Here is a 14400-nt window from a genome sequence, read left to right as displayed (position 1 = left end):
TAAATATGGCCCTGATACAGGCTCTATCCGGACTAAATATGGCCCTGATACATGCACTATCCGGACTAAATATGGCCCTGATACAGGCTCTATCCGAACTAAATATTGCCCTGATACAGGCTCTATCCGAACTAAATATGGCCCTGATACAGGCTCTATCTAGACTAAATATGGTCCTGATACAGGCTCTATCTAGACTAAATATGGCCCTGATACAGGCTCTATCCGAACTAAATATGGCCCTGATACAGGCTCTATCTAGACTAAATATGGCCCTGATACAGGCTCTATCTAGACTAAATATGGCCCTGATACAGGCTCTATCTAGACTAAATATGGTCCTGATACAGGCTATATCTGGACTAAATATGGCCCTGATACAGGCTCTATCCGAACTAAATATGGCCCTGATACAGGCTCTATCTAGACTAAATATGGCCCTGATACAGGCTCTATCTAGACTAAATATGGCCCTGATACATGCACTATCCGGACTAAATATGGCCCTGATACAGGCTCTATCCGAACTAAATATGGCCCTGATACAGGCTCTATCCGAACTAAATATGGCCCTGATACAGGCTCTATCTAGACTAAATATGGCCCTGATACAGGCTCTATCCGAACTAAATATGGCCCTGATACAGGCTCTATCTAGACTAAATATGGCCCTGATACAGGCTCTATCTAGACTAAATATGGTCCTGATACAGGCTCTATCCGAACTAAATATGGCCCTGATACAGGCTCTATCTAGACTAAATATGGCCCTGATACAGGCTCTATCTAGACTAAATATGGCCCTGATACAGGCTCTATCTAGACTAAATATGGCCCTGATACAGGCTCTATCTAGACTAAATATGGCCCTGATACAGGCTCTATCCGAACTAAATATGGCCCTGATACAGGCTCTATCTGGACTAAATATGGCCCTGATACAGGCTATATCTGGACTAAATATGGCCCTGATACAGACTCTATCTGGACTAAATACGGCCATGATACAGGCTCTATCCGAACTAAATATGGCCCTGATACAGACTCTATCTGGACTAAATACGGCCCTGATACAGGCTCTATCTAGACTAAATATGGCCCTGATACAGGCTATATCCGAACTAAATATGGCCCTGATACAGGCTGTATCCGAACTAAATATGGCCCTGATACAGACTCTATCTGGACTAAATCTGGCCCTAAATATAGGCTCTGATACAGGCTCTATCTAGACTAAATATGGCCCTGATACAGGCTATATCCGAACTAAATATGGCCCTGATACAGGCTATATCCGAACTAAATATGGCCCTGATACAGACTCTATCTAGACTAAATATGGCCCTGATACAGGCTCTATCTGGACTAAATATGGCCCTGATACAGGCTCTATCTAGACTAAATATGGCCCTGATACAGGCTCTATCTAGACTAAATATGGCCCTGATACAGGCTCTATCTAGACTAAATATGGTCCTGATACAGGCTCTATCTGGACTAAATATGGCCCTGATACAGGCTCTATCCGAACTAAATATGGCCCTGATACAGGCTCTATCTAGACTAAATATGGCCCTGATACAGGCTCTATCTAGACTAAATATGGCCCTGATACAGGCTCTATCAGGACTAAATATGGCCCTGATACAGGCTCTATCTAGACTAAATATGGCCCTGATACAGGCTCTAAATATGGCCCTGATACACGGGAACTAAATATGGCCCTGATACAGGCTCTATCCGAACTAAATATGGCCCTGATACAGGCTCTATCTAGACTAAATATGGCCCTGATACAGGCTCTATCTAGACTAAATATGGCCCTGATACAGGCTCTATCTAGACTAAATATGGCCCTGATACAGGCTCTATCTAGACTAAATATGGCCCTGATACAGGCTCTATCTAGACTAAATATGGCCCTGATACAGGCTCTATCTAGACTAAATATGGCCCTGATACAGGCTCTATCTAGACTAAATATGGTCCTGATACAGGCTCTATCTAGACTAAATATGGCCCTGATACAGGCTCTATCTAGACTAAATATGGCCCTGATACAGGCTCTATCTAGACTAAATATGGCCCTGATACAGGCTCTATCTAGACTAAATATGGCCCTGATACAGGCTCTATCCGGACTAAATATGGCCCTGATACAGGCTCTATCTAGACTAAATATGGCCCTGATACAGGCTCTATCTAGACTAAATATGGCCCTGATACAGGCTCTATCCGGACTAAATATGGCCCTGATACAGGCTATATCTTGACTAAATATGGCCTCTATCTGATACAGGCTATATCCGAACTAAATATGGCCCTGATACAGGCTCTATCTGGACTAAATATGGCCCTGATACAGGCTCTATCTTGACTAAATATGGCCCTGATACAGGCTCTATCCGAACTAAATATGGCCCTGATACAGGCTATATCCGAACTAAATATGGCCCTGATACAGACTCTATCTAGACTAAATATGGCCCTGATACAGGCTCTATCTGGACTAAATATGGCCCTGATACAGGCTCTATCTAGACTAAATATGGCCCTGATACAGGCTCTATCTAGACTAAATATGGCCCTGATACAGGCTCTATCTAGACTAAATATGGTCCTGATACAGGCTATATCTGGACTAAATATGGCCCTGATACAGGCTCTATCCGAACTAAATATGGCCCTGATACAGGCTCTATCTAGACTAAATATGGCCCTGATACAGGCTCTATCTAGACTAAATATGGCCCTGATACATGCACTATCCGGACTAAATATGGCCCTGATACAGGCTCTATCCGAACTAAATATGGCCCTGATACAGGCTCTATCCGAACTAAATATGGCCCTGATACAGGCTCTATCTAGACTAATTATGGCCCTGATACAGGCTCTATCTAGACTAAATATGGCCCTGATACAGGCTCTATCCGAACTAAATATGGCCCTGATACAGGCTCTATCTAGACTAAATATGGCCCTGATACAGGCTCTATCTAGACTAAATATGGCCCTGATACAGGCTCTATCTAGACTAAATATGGCCCTGATACAGGCTCTATCTAGACTAAATATGGTCCTGATACAGGCTCTATCCGAACTAAATATGGCCCTGATACAGGCTCTATCTAGACTAAATATGGCCCTGATACAGGCTCTATCTAGACTAAATATGGCCCTGATACAGGCTCTATCCGGACTAAATATGGCCCTGATACAGGCTCTATCTAGACTAAATATGGCCCTGATACAGGCTCTATCTAGACTAAATATGGCCCTGATACAGGCTCTATCCGAACTAAATATGGCCCTGATACAGGCTCTATCTGGACTAAATATGGCCCTGATACAGGCTATATCTGGACTAAATATGGCCCTGATACAGACTCTATCTGGACTAAATACGGCCCTGATACAGGCTCTATCTAGACTAAATATGGCCCTGATACAGGCTATATCCGAACTAAATATGGCCCTGATACAGGCTATATCCGAACTAAATATGGCCCTGATACAGACTCTATCTGGACTAAATACGGCCCTGATACAGGCTATATCCGAACTAAATATGGCCCTGATACAGGCTATATCTGGACTAAATATGGCCCTGATACAGGCTATATCCGAACTAAATATGGCCCTGATACAGACTCTATCTGGACTAAATACGGCCCTGATACAGGCTCTATCTGGACTAAATATGGCCCTGATACAGACTCTATCTGGACTAAATACGGCCCTGATACAGGCTCTATCTGGACTAAATATGGCCCTGATACAGACTCTATCTGGACTAAATACGGCCCTGATACAGGCTATATCCGAACTAAATATGGCCCTGATACAGGCTATATCTGGACTAAATATGGCCCTGATACAGGCTCTATCTAGACTAAATATGGCCCTGATACAGACTCTATCTGAAATCATAGAACATGTCTTTACATCATTAAAGGTCCCATGACATGCTGCTTTTTGGATGCTTTTATATAGACCTTAGTGGTCCTCTAATACTGTATCTGAAGTCTCTTTTATATAGACCTTAGTGGTCCCCTAATACTTTTATATAGACCTTAGTGGTCCCCTAATACTGTATCTGAAGTCTCTTTTATATAGACCTTAGTGGTCCTCTAATACTGTATCTGAAGTCTCTTTTATATAGACCTTAGTGGTCCCCTAATACTGTATCTGAAGTCTCTTTTATATAGACCTTAGTGGTCCTCTAATACTGTATCTGAAGTCTCTTTATATAGACCTTAGTGGTCCCCTAATACTGTATCTGAAGTCTCTTTTATATAGACCTTAGTGGTCCCCTAATACTGTATCTGAAGTCTCTTTTATATAGACCTTAGTGGTCCCTAATACTGTATCTGAAGTCTCTTTTATATAGACCTTAGTGGTCCCCTAATACTGTATCTGAAGTCTCTTTTATATAGACCTTAGTGGTCCACTAATACTGTATCTGAAGTCTCTTTTATATAGACCTTAGTGGTCCTCTAATACTGTATCTGAAGTCTCTTTTATATAGACCTTAGTGGTCCCCTAATACTGTATCTGAAGTCTCTTTTATATAGACCTTAGTGGTCCCTAATACTGTATCTGAAGTCTCTTTTATATAGACCTTAGTGGTCCCCTAATACTGTATCTGAAGTCTCTTTTATATAGACCTTAGTGGTCCTCTAATACTGTATCTGAAGTCTCTTTTATATAGACCTTAGTGGTCCTCTAATACTGTATCTGAAGTCTCTTTTATATAGACCTTAGTGGTCCCCTAATACTGTATCTGAAGTCTCTTTTATATAGACCTTAGTGGTCCTCTAATACTGTATCTGAAGTCTCTTTTATATAGACCTTAGTGGTCCCCTAATACTGTATCTGAAGTCTCTTTTATATAGACCTTAGTGGTCCTCTAATACTGTATCTGAAGTCTCTTTTATATAGACCTTAGTGGTCCCTAATACTGTATCTGAAGTCTCTTTTATATAGACCTTAGTGGTCCCTAATACTGTATCTGAAGTCTCTTTTATATAGACCTTAGTGGTCCACTAATACTGTATGTGAAGTCTCTTTTATATAGACCTTAGTGGTCCTCTAATACTGTATCTGAAGTCTCTTTTATATAGACCTTAGTGGTCCTCTAATACTGTATCTGAAGTCTCTTTTATATAGACCTTAGTGGTCCACTAATACTGTATGTGAAGTCTCTTTTATATAGACCTTAGTGGTCCTCTAATACTGTATCTGAAGTCTCTTTTATATAGACCTTAGTGGTCCTCTAATACTGTATCTGAAGTCTCTTTTATATAGACCTTAGTGGTCCACTAATACTGTATGTGAAGTCTCTTTTATATAGACCTTAGTGGTCCCTAATACTGTATGTGAAGTCTCTTTTATATAGACCTTAGTGGTCCCTAATACTGTATCTGAAGTCTCAGGTGGAGGGGGGGGGTGTGGTCTTGACCAACTGCCACTTTGCTCGTTTGATAGCCATGATGTCTCTCTCTCGTGGGGGGTGAAAATTCTCTGGGTGGGCAAAGCAGAGAGAGGGGGGGTAACCTTTCTCCTTATGACCTCATAAGGAGAAGATTCCTGATTGGCCCATCTGAGCTTTCATTTTCTCAAAGGCAGAGCAGGATACCCAGGGCTCGGTTTACACCTATCACCATTTCTAGCCACTGGGGGACCATAGACAGGCTGGGGGGGGAACTCATATTAATGTTAAAAAACCTCATAAAGTGACATTTTCATACCATGGGACCTTTACAACATGTCAATGACAAATGCTTTCAATAAATTAATTGAAAAAAACTAAAAAATCGTGAACAGGGGTGAATCGAGATCGCGATTTTATTACAATTTATAACAATTTAATATAACAATATTATTGTGCAGGCCTAGTCTAGACCACACTCTATGATTTAAAAAGACTCAACAATTCAAGCATTTAGTGTGACAGTGGCGAGGAAAAACTTCCTTTCAGGGAGAAGCCTGGGACAGACCCAGGCTCTTGGGGGATGTTCTAGGTGTTGGTAATCAGGAGAAACAGGAATAAACTCTGGAACTACCACAAATATACAACTATTTAGGTTTGTATCTTAAAAGGTTAGTAGTGTCACCTCTATGTATTATCTGTCTGCTATGAGACATCAATCAGCCAATCAGAATCATTTCAGCCTCCAGGCCTCTAGGGGCCTCCTGGGGCCTCCAGGGGCCTCCTGGGGCCTCCAGGGGCCTCCAGGCCTCTCTGGACTCGTCCTCCAACACTCAATACAAGTCCCTCCCACTTGGCTTATCTTATTGGCTGAGCAAACACTCTTTCCTCTGATAAAACTGCATGTGATTGGTCAATAGAACCATGAGTCAGCCTCCATCTTGGCGCTGTCGCTGGTCTGCTTTAGAAACAGAAGAATATTATATTTTCATCCAGAAAGATGAATAAATAACCATTCAATCATGGATTAATCTCTCTGGAATTACTCATGTAAAGTTATATATTTCAGAATTTGTTTATTCTGTCTTCAGATATTAGATATTAGATATAGATCAACTAGCAACTAGTTAATTCACACATGTGGAGATATGCTGGCTCTATACACAATAAAAGTCCTGATTATTTACATATAGTCTGGTGGAGATATGCTGGCTCTATACATGCTAAAAGTCCTGATTATTTACATGGACTCTGGTGGAGATATGCTGGCTCTATACACGCTAAAAGTCCTGATTATTTACATGGAGTCTGGTGGAAATATGCTGGCTCTATACACGCTAAAAGTCCTGATTATTTACATGGAGTCTGGTGGAGATATGCTGGCTCTATACACGCTAAAAGTCCTGATTATTTACATGGAGTCTGGTGGAGATATGCTGGCTCTATACACACTAAAAGTCCTGATTATTTACATGGAGTCTGGTGGAGATATGCTGGCTATATACACGCTAAAAGTCCTGATTATTTACATGGAGTCTGGTGGAGATATGCTGGCTGACTGGGGGGTGATGAACAGTGGCAATAATAGTCACAGAAAAGAAAAATTGAGTCGTTGGCAAGCAGGGGAAACAGAAATAAACTCTGGAACTAACATAAATATACAAATATTTAGGTTTATTTATCCAAACAGGTCAGTAGTGTCACCTCTATGTATTATCTGTCTGCTATGAGACATTAGTCAGCCAATCAGAATCATTTCAGTTTCCAGGCCTCCAGGTATGGTGGCCCTGAGAGGCCACAACATGCAACATTAAGAAAACGCACGCAAATAAACTACAGCACGCAATAATAAGAAAACGCACGCAAATAAACCACAACACAACGGAAGTGTTTCCAGGGGACACTTTTAAGTGATGCACACGCGGCTGCAGAGATGTGTGGCGTTTCCCAATCTGTGTTCTTCTATTGACTTGTGTTCCTGTGTCCCTGTGAAACGTCATCTTGTGTTGCCAAAGTACTGTCCCAATACACGAGTTCGCATTTCGCCAAGAACAGTTAAAATTCCCGGATGTATTCTTGACACGCCCATTTACCGAGGATACATCAGTTGGTAACTTGTATGAACTTCGCAGCACCTGTATCCCAACATTCATTTCGGGATTCAAAGATGGTTGTATTTCCAGTACATAGACAGCCCAAAATCGATCAATATTATTGCAATAGTTGTAGCATTATGAGGTTTTCTTGTCCAGAGATTGTTTTAATACAAAGTGGTTCTATTGTTGTGGTTTTTATTTCTAGCTGGTATTTTGGAGTCCTGCAGGTAGCCTCTGTGCTGGGGGTGTTGAGCAATAACAGGAAGAAGGCATCGTCTCAAACTGTTAACAGAGTTTTCTGTGCTTGTGAACTTGCGAGTTTATTCTTCCAAGAACAACCAGCAAGAACGTTCTCCCCAAGAACACAAGTCCGTAGTTTGCATTCTTGGTATTGAGAAATACCCGTGGTGTTTCTCAATCTCAAGAATGCAAAGAACAGACTTGTGTTCTTGGGGAGAACGTTCTTGATGGCAAGTTCACAAGCACAGAAAACTCTGTTAACAGTTTGAGACGATGCCTTCTTCCTGTTATTGGTCAACCCCCCCCAGCACAGAGGCTACCTGCAGGGCTCCAAAATCCCAGCTAGAAATAAAATGTATTAAAACAATCTCTGGACAACAAAACCTCATAATGCTACAACTATTGCAATAATATTGAAAAATAAACCTTATTGAGCTTTAATTATATTGTTCATGTTTTAGCTCAAACACCCCTAACTTATTCAAAAGAGTGGAACGTGATCCCTACTATTATTAGTGTATCAGTGTCAGTTTAAATTTAAAAAAACGAAGTAGGTCTATGCACTGGTGTGTCCTAGGTGTTCCTATTAGTGTTATGTGGAATTATCATTTCTATTGTTTTGTAGGGCACTGTATATGCCCAGGGACAACAGATGGAAATCAGCAAAAAATTATAATTCAAATTATAAAAGTTGGTGCATCCCCTTCAGTCTACATAACATGTCATAGCATGTTACCACTTTATGTACAACTGTTCATTTATCATACAGACTGAAACTCAACTTCTAATAAATCAGAAAACAAATACACCAAAAAGGAGAGGAGAATATAAAACAACACACACTAAGAGAGATGAAGAGTGTATTCTTACCGATGAATAAGCGAGCGTCTACGTTGGGATATTTCCCCAACAGCTTTTTACACACATCAACAGCTGGGTCGTCTAGATCCTGGATACACAGCAGGATCTCATACTGCAACACAATCAGGTCTTTATAGACCAGGACACACAGAAATAAATATATTCAAATATATTCAAAGCTCTGTTAGTTTAGAGGGAATATTCAAATTACATGTTGTCATATTCCCATGCATTGGGCTTTAAGTGTCTGATGAGACAACAATCTCTGAAACTGGTCCAGTATTAAACGAGAACCAGGAAGTAATGTAACCCTACAGGCCATCACCAAACCCACCAGACTCCATGTAAATAATCAGGACTTTTATCATCGTAAAACACACTTCATTCAAAGTGGACAGAAACTAAATAAAACTATCAAAAGCCGTCTTGGTTCATCTTTCCACAGTTCCAACAATCACCACTCTGGTTTGGTTGAAATAAACTCTTAATTCACCCATTTACATGTGGAGATATGCTGGCTCTATACACGCTAAAAGTCCTGATTATTTACATGGAGTCTGGTGGAGATATGCTGGCTCTATACACGCTAAAAGTCCTGATTATTTACATGGAGTCTGGTGGAGATATGCTGGCTCTATACACGCTAAAAGTCCTGATTATTTACATGGAGTCTGGTGGAGATATGCTGGCTCTATACATGCTAAAAGTCCTGATTATTTACATGGAGTCTGGTGGAGATATGCTGGCTCTATACACGCTAAAAGTCCTGATTATTTACATGGAGTCTGGTGGAGATATGCTGGCTCTATACATGCTAAAAGTCCTGATTATTTACATGGAGTCTGGTGGAGATATGCTGGCTCTATACACGCTAAAAGTCCTGATTATTTACATGGAGTCTGGTGGAGATATGCTGGCTCTATACACACTAAAAGTCCTGATTATTTATGGAGTCTGGTGGAGATATGCTGGCTCTATACACGCTAAAAGTCCTGATTATTTACATGGAGTCTGGTGGAGATATGCTGGCTCTATACACGCTAAAAGTCCTGATTATTTACATGGAGTCTGGTGGAGATATGCTGGCTCTATACACACTAAAAGTCCTGATTATTTACATGGAGTCTGGTGGAGATATGCTGGCTCTATACACACTAAAAGTCCTGATTATTTACATGGAGTCTGGTGGAGATATGCTGGCTCTATACACGCTAAAAGTCCTGATTATTTACATGGAGTCTGGTGGAGATATGCTGGTGTGGTGGTCTGGTTTGGTGATGGGGATTTCCGGGCTGTTTCAGGTTTAACAAGGAAAGAAAGGAAATCATTTTTTTTCTTCAAGGATTTTATGAATAAAGATTAGGCCATACAACAACATTTTACACACTTGTTTATTGGCTTTATGTTTCACTTAATACACTTTAAAATGCACTCAAAATACAATTTAAAGTCATTAATAAGTGTGGATATTACACATTTATCTGATTAAATTAACTACATATGAGAAGTTGAGTTGAAACATGACAGAGCTTTAGTTGAGGAACTAAACTGCTGAGCTTAAGGGAAGTTTGATGAAGTTACCTGATAAGCTCCGCCCACACAGGGGAGTCAGAGGAACAGGTATTAATATTTCTGATTCTGATTCTGATAACTGATAAATTATTGCACCGACTAATTATTGGACATAATTGTCCAAGAATATTGAGATTGAAATGTGATGTAAAATATATGTGCTGTGAGTCCAGTGTTGGTACTCTAAGTGTGTAACACTCAGAGTAGGAGTTATATATGTTGATGGCCACAGGCAGGATGACCTCCTGTGGTGCTCAGTGTGGCATTGTGGGTATCTGAGTCTGTTAATAAAGGTTCTCCTCAGACTGACCAGTAGTAGTAGTGGTGCATTGTGGGTATCTGAGTCTGTTAATAAAGGTTCTCCTCAGACTGACTAGTAGTAGTAGTGATGCATTGTGGGTATCTGAGTCTGTTAATAAAGGTTCTCCTCAGACTGACCAGTAGTAGTAGTGATGCATTGTGGGTATCTGAGTCTGTTAATAAAGGTTCTCCTCAGACTGACCAGTAGTAGTAGTGGTGCATTGTGGGTGTCTGAGTCTGTTAATAAAGGTTCTCTTCAGACTGACCAGTAGTAGTAGTGGTGCATTGTGGGTGTCTGAGTCTGTCAATAAAGGTTCTCCTCAGACTGACCAGTAGTAGTAGTGGTGCATTGTGGGTGTCTGAGTCTGTTAATAAAGGTTCTCCTCAGACTGACCAGTAGTAGTAGTGGTGCATTGTGGGTGTCTGAGTCTGTTAATAAAGGTTCTCCTCAGACTGACCAGTAGTAGTAGTGGTGCATTGTGGGTGTCTGAGTCTGTCAATAAAGGTTCTCCTCAGACTGACCAGTAGTAGTAGTGGTGCATTGTGGGTGTCTGAGTCTGTTAATAAAGGTTCTCCTCAGACTGACCAGTAGTAGTAGTGGTGCATTGTGGGTGTCTGAGTCTGTCAATAAAGGTTCTCCTCAGACTGACCAGTAGTAGTAGTGGTGCATTGTGGGTGTCTGAGTCTGTTAATAAAGGTTCTCCTCAGACTGACCAATAGTAGTTGAGCATAGTTCTAGTCAGATTTCTTTTCCTCATGGCCAAAGCCAATTCTGACTTACCAAACATTTCTAAATGGTTTCAGTGAAACTAATTATGCGAAATATATTCTAAGAAGATTCTACTGGTTACAGTGGCACATGTTGAGTGCCAGTAGCGTTTGCTTTATTTTGAGTTTAATAAACTGATGTGTGTTGATTAATAAGAACTCTTTTGCAGATTCAGCTACAAACTACTTAAAATGATTTCATAGTTACTTTAAACTCTATAGCTTTAAGATCAGTCCCTCCAGAAAAATGCGATTATGCGATCGCATAATTCAATGCATAATCAGCCAAAGTCTGCATATTTATGTGGGGGCGCATTTTTTTTCAAATACGCCGCACTTCGCCACATAAATTGCCAATTTCCACGCAAAATATGCAGGGCTTGCATGATTTCATTTTCGTTGCAAAAAAGTCACATATATCGTAGCAGAAAGTTGAAAAATGGTGCGTTTACTTCACACAAGAGCAGCCATTTTCCCCTGTTGGGGGAATCACTGTTTTTTCTCTTTTTCATCAAACCTCAGTTTTTGCAAGTTCCCGCAATTTCATCGCATAAAATTGCATAAATATCCCGCATACTCCATCGCATTTTTTAAGAAAACATGCCGCATAATCAAGGATTTTTGGCTGCAACAATCACAGAAAAACTTTTCTGGAAGGACTGTAAGATTATTTATGTCCTAGTTTTTGACAGAACAAATCAAAAGCACATGTAAATAAGATATTAGAATTATTGAATCCATATAGTTTAGTTTTTTTAGTTTAATTTATTTCTGTGTTATGACAAACATTTTGGCCCATCCCACGATTACAAGACACCACAAACTTATTTAGCAAATGTCTTCCCGTCGCATATACAAACAATATACACACACACACACACACACACACACACACACATATATTTATATATATACATATATATACAGTATATACAAACAAATCCTCCTCTACAGATCATCTTGATAAAGAGCTTTTTTTCTCTTCTTCTTTCTTTCTCAAGATAACTGGCTAATTTATGTTTCACATGTGAACAGCCATCTCAGTCTTTGAGCATCGTCCATATTAATCAAATCAATCTCTGCTTTTATCTTATGAAACAAAAAGTCACGCTGTTCACAATAAAAAGAAAAAACAAAATGGAACTAATTTTCTTTATCATTCATAGAACACATGATGGGACAGATCCGTATTTCCTTTAAACATTTTCATTATTAAAAAACAACTCAACAAACCCATAGTTACAAAACAGTCATATATTTCATATATCTTTAGACCAAGGACCAAGAATGAGAAATATTTTCCTCATCAACCTATTTGCGTCCATGTCTAATAGACGATTCCATACCTGGGCCATACATATCTTCCAACAAGCCTCACATGATTCCCATCCCATGTCTCCCACTATCACCAAAGTTGGAGCATATTTGTGCACACCCAGAAAATATCTTATGGCACTATTTTGCATTAATTCACAATTAGATATATTCCTAAACCATCCAACACCCACAATATAATCACATATAGGACACACACAGGCTTAAAACAGTTTAGAATAAGTTTGAAAACTTATATCTGTCAGATTCTTGCTTTTACCAATAATTCCTCCCAAAGCTCTACGTCCTGAATCAGCAAGAACATTAACACCATTTCTGAAATTCATAAGTTCATCAATATAGAAACCTAGATATTTATATAAGTCTGTAAAGTTCAGCTTGTTTGACCCAATTTTAAAATCATAGATGCTGCAAGTAGTTAAAAGTTTTCTAAAGTGAATTATTTCAGTTTTCTTTCTATTGATAAACAATCTCCATTTACTACACCAATCATCAATATAGGAGAGAATCCGCTGCAGATTATCTTCACATATACTGCATGTTGCTACACAGAATAGGCAGAATCAATACAGTATAGTTATATAAAACACCTTTTCATATAGTTATATATGATAGTTCACGTGTTTCATATAGTTATATGAAACACTTTTTCATTCACTTTGCATTTAAAGTGTTACCAGTTGTAAAGTGTTCTTACCTGTGTTGTAGGTCTGTGATGCTGAGGAGACAGAGAGAGAAGAGAAGAGTTCATACAGTATATCAGTAGAGAGGGAGGAGACTCGGGGGTCACATGGTTTAAGAGAAACAGTTTGACTTCAAATCATCAGTAAACAGGAAGGGAGGGAGGAAGCTCTGTGGTCACGGAGACGGAGTAACATAATAGACTGCTGTGAAGGATTGTTTTTGAAGAATTTAATGTCACGTGATTTCACAGAAACAGTTTGACTTCAAATCATCAGTTTAACCAGGGGAGCAGTGAGGGAGGAGTTCTCCTTAGAAGACTTTTACTGATCACCTGAGACAAAGTTCAGCAGCAAATACAAGTAGAATAATTAATAATTCTAAGTGTTGTAGAAATAATAGCATTAAATACTCACAGTTAATGCTTACAGCTGCAGATGTCAGATAGGAATGACAGTTTAAGGGTGTTGTGGTTGTTGCTAAAGCAGCTGTGTGCATCTCACTGAGGAAGTGGTTAAAAGAACTCTGATGCACAAAGTGTTAAGTGAATATAGAATAAGTCTTATATGGTAGAAAGAAGCATTATGAACCAGACAGTGGTAGAGAAACAGGAAATGTGTAAAAGGACAACCCAGTCTCACGGCAGTTCGTGATATGGTCAATTAATCAATCAATATGGTCAATCTATTGATTAATGTACACAGAAACGTTTATGTTGTTGTTTTCGTGTGGGTCAGGACATATTTGAAACTAATGTGTTTCAATGGGAAGCACCTTTTGTGATCACAGCACGAATCTTTCTGCCAGTCGGCTGCAGCAGAGAAGATGTATACAGCTTTGATATTATTGGTATTTTTAGCCAAATAAATAATCAACATTTATTCACCAGATCTTATCATGGTTTATATGTATTTCGTATTGCCAGGGAAGGTGGATTACTTTGTTGTTTATGATATTTTTAAAACTATAACTGTTATGGGCCGGCTCTGTTTTCCCTGTCCCTACCTGTTTTCCTCTTCCCTTTTTCCCTGTTCGTTGTCTGTGTCTGTCTCCACCTGCTGTGGCAGTTCTCCCAGAGGATCTAGGTCAAGGGGCGTGGCCACTCTCTCAAGC

General features: G+C 39.7%; 1 long non-coding RNA gene across 1 annotated transcript in view; it reads right to left on the bottom strand.

Annotated features, from left to right (window-relative positions):
* The window catches only part of LOC114571056 (uncharacterized), a 28396-nt gene extending 15067 nt beyond the window's left edge, over window positions 1–13329 (bottom strand). The window contains exons 1-2 of the long non-coding RNA XR_003694610.1: window positions 13304–13329; window positions 8641–8760 (exon numbers count right to left, since the gene is read on the bottom strand). This is a non-coding gene — a long non-coding RNA (uncharacterized LOC114571056). The remainder of the gene's footprint in view (window positions 1–8640; window positions 8761–13303) is intronic.
* Window positions 13330–14400: the final 1071 nt, after the last annotated feature.

This window comes from Perca flavescens, chromosome 16 (assembly GCF_004354835.1).
Source record: "Perca flavescens isolate YP-PL-M2 chromosome 16, PFLA_1.0, whole genome shotgun sequence".
NCBI lineage: Eukaryota > Metazoa > Chordata > Actinopteri > Perciformes > Percidae > Perca > Perca flavescens.
Note: the sequence above shows the minus strand (reverse complement) of the source record. Positions and strands in the feature narration are given on the sequence as shown.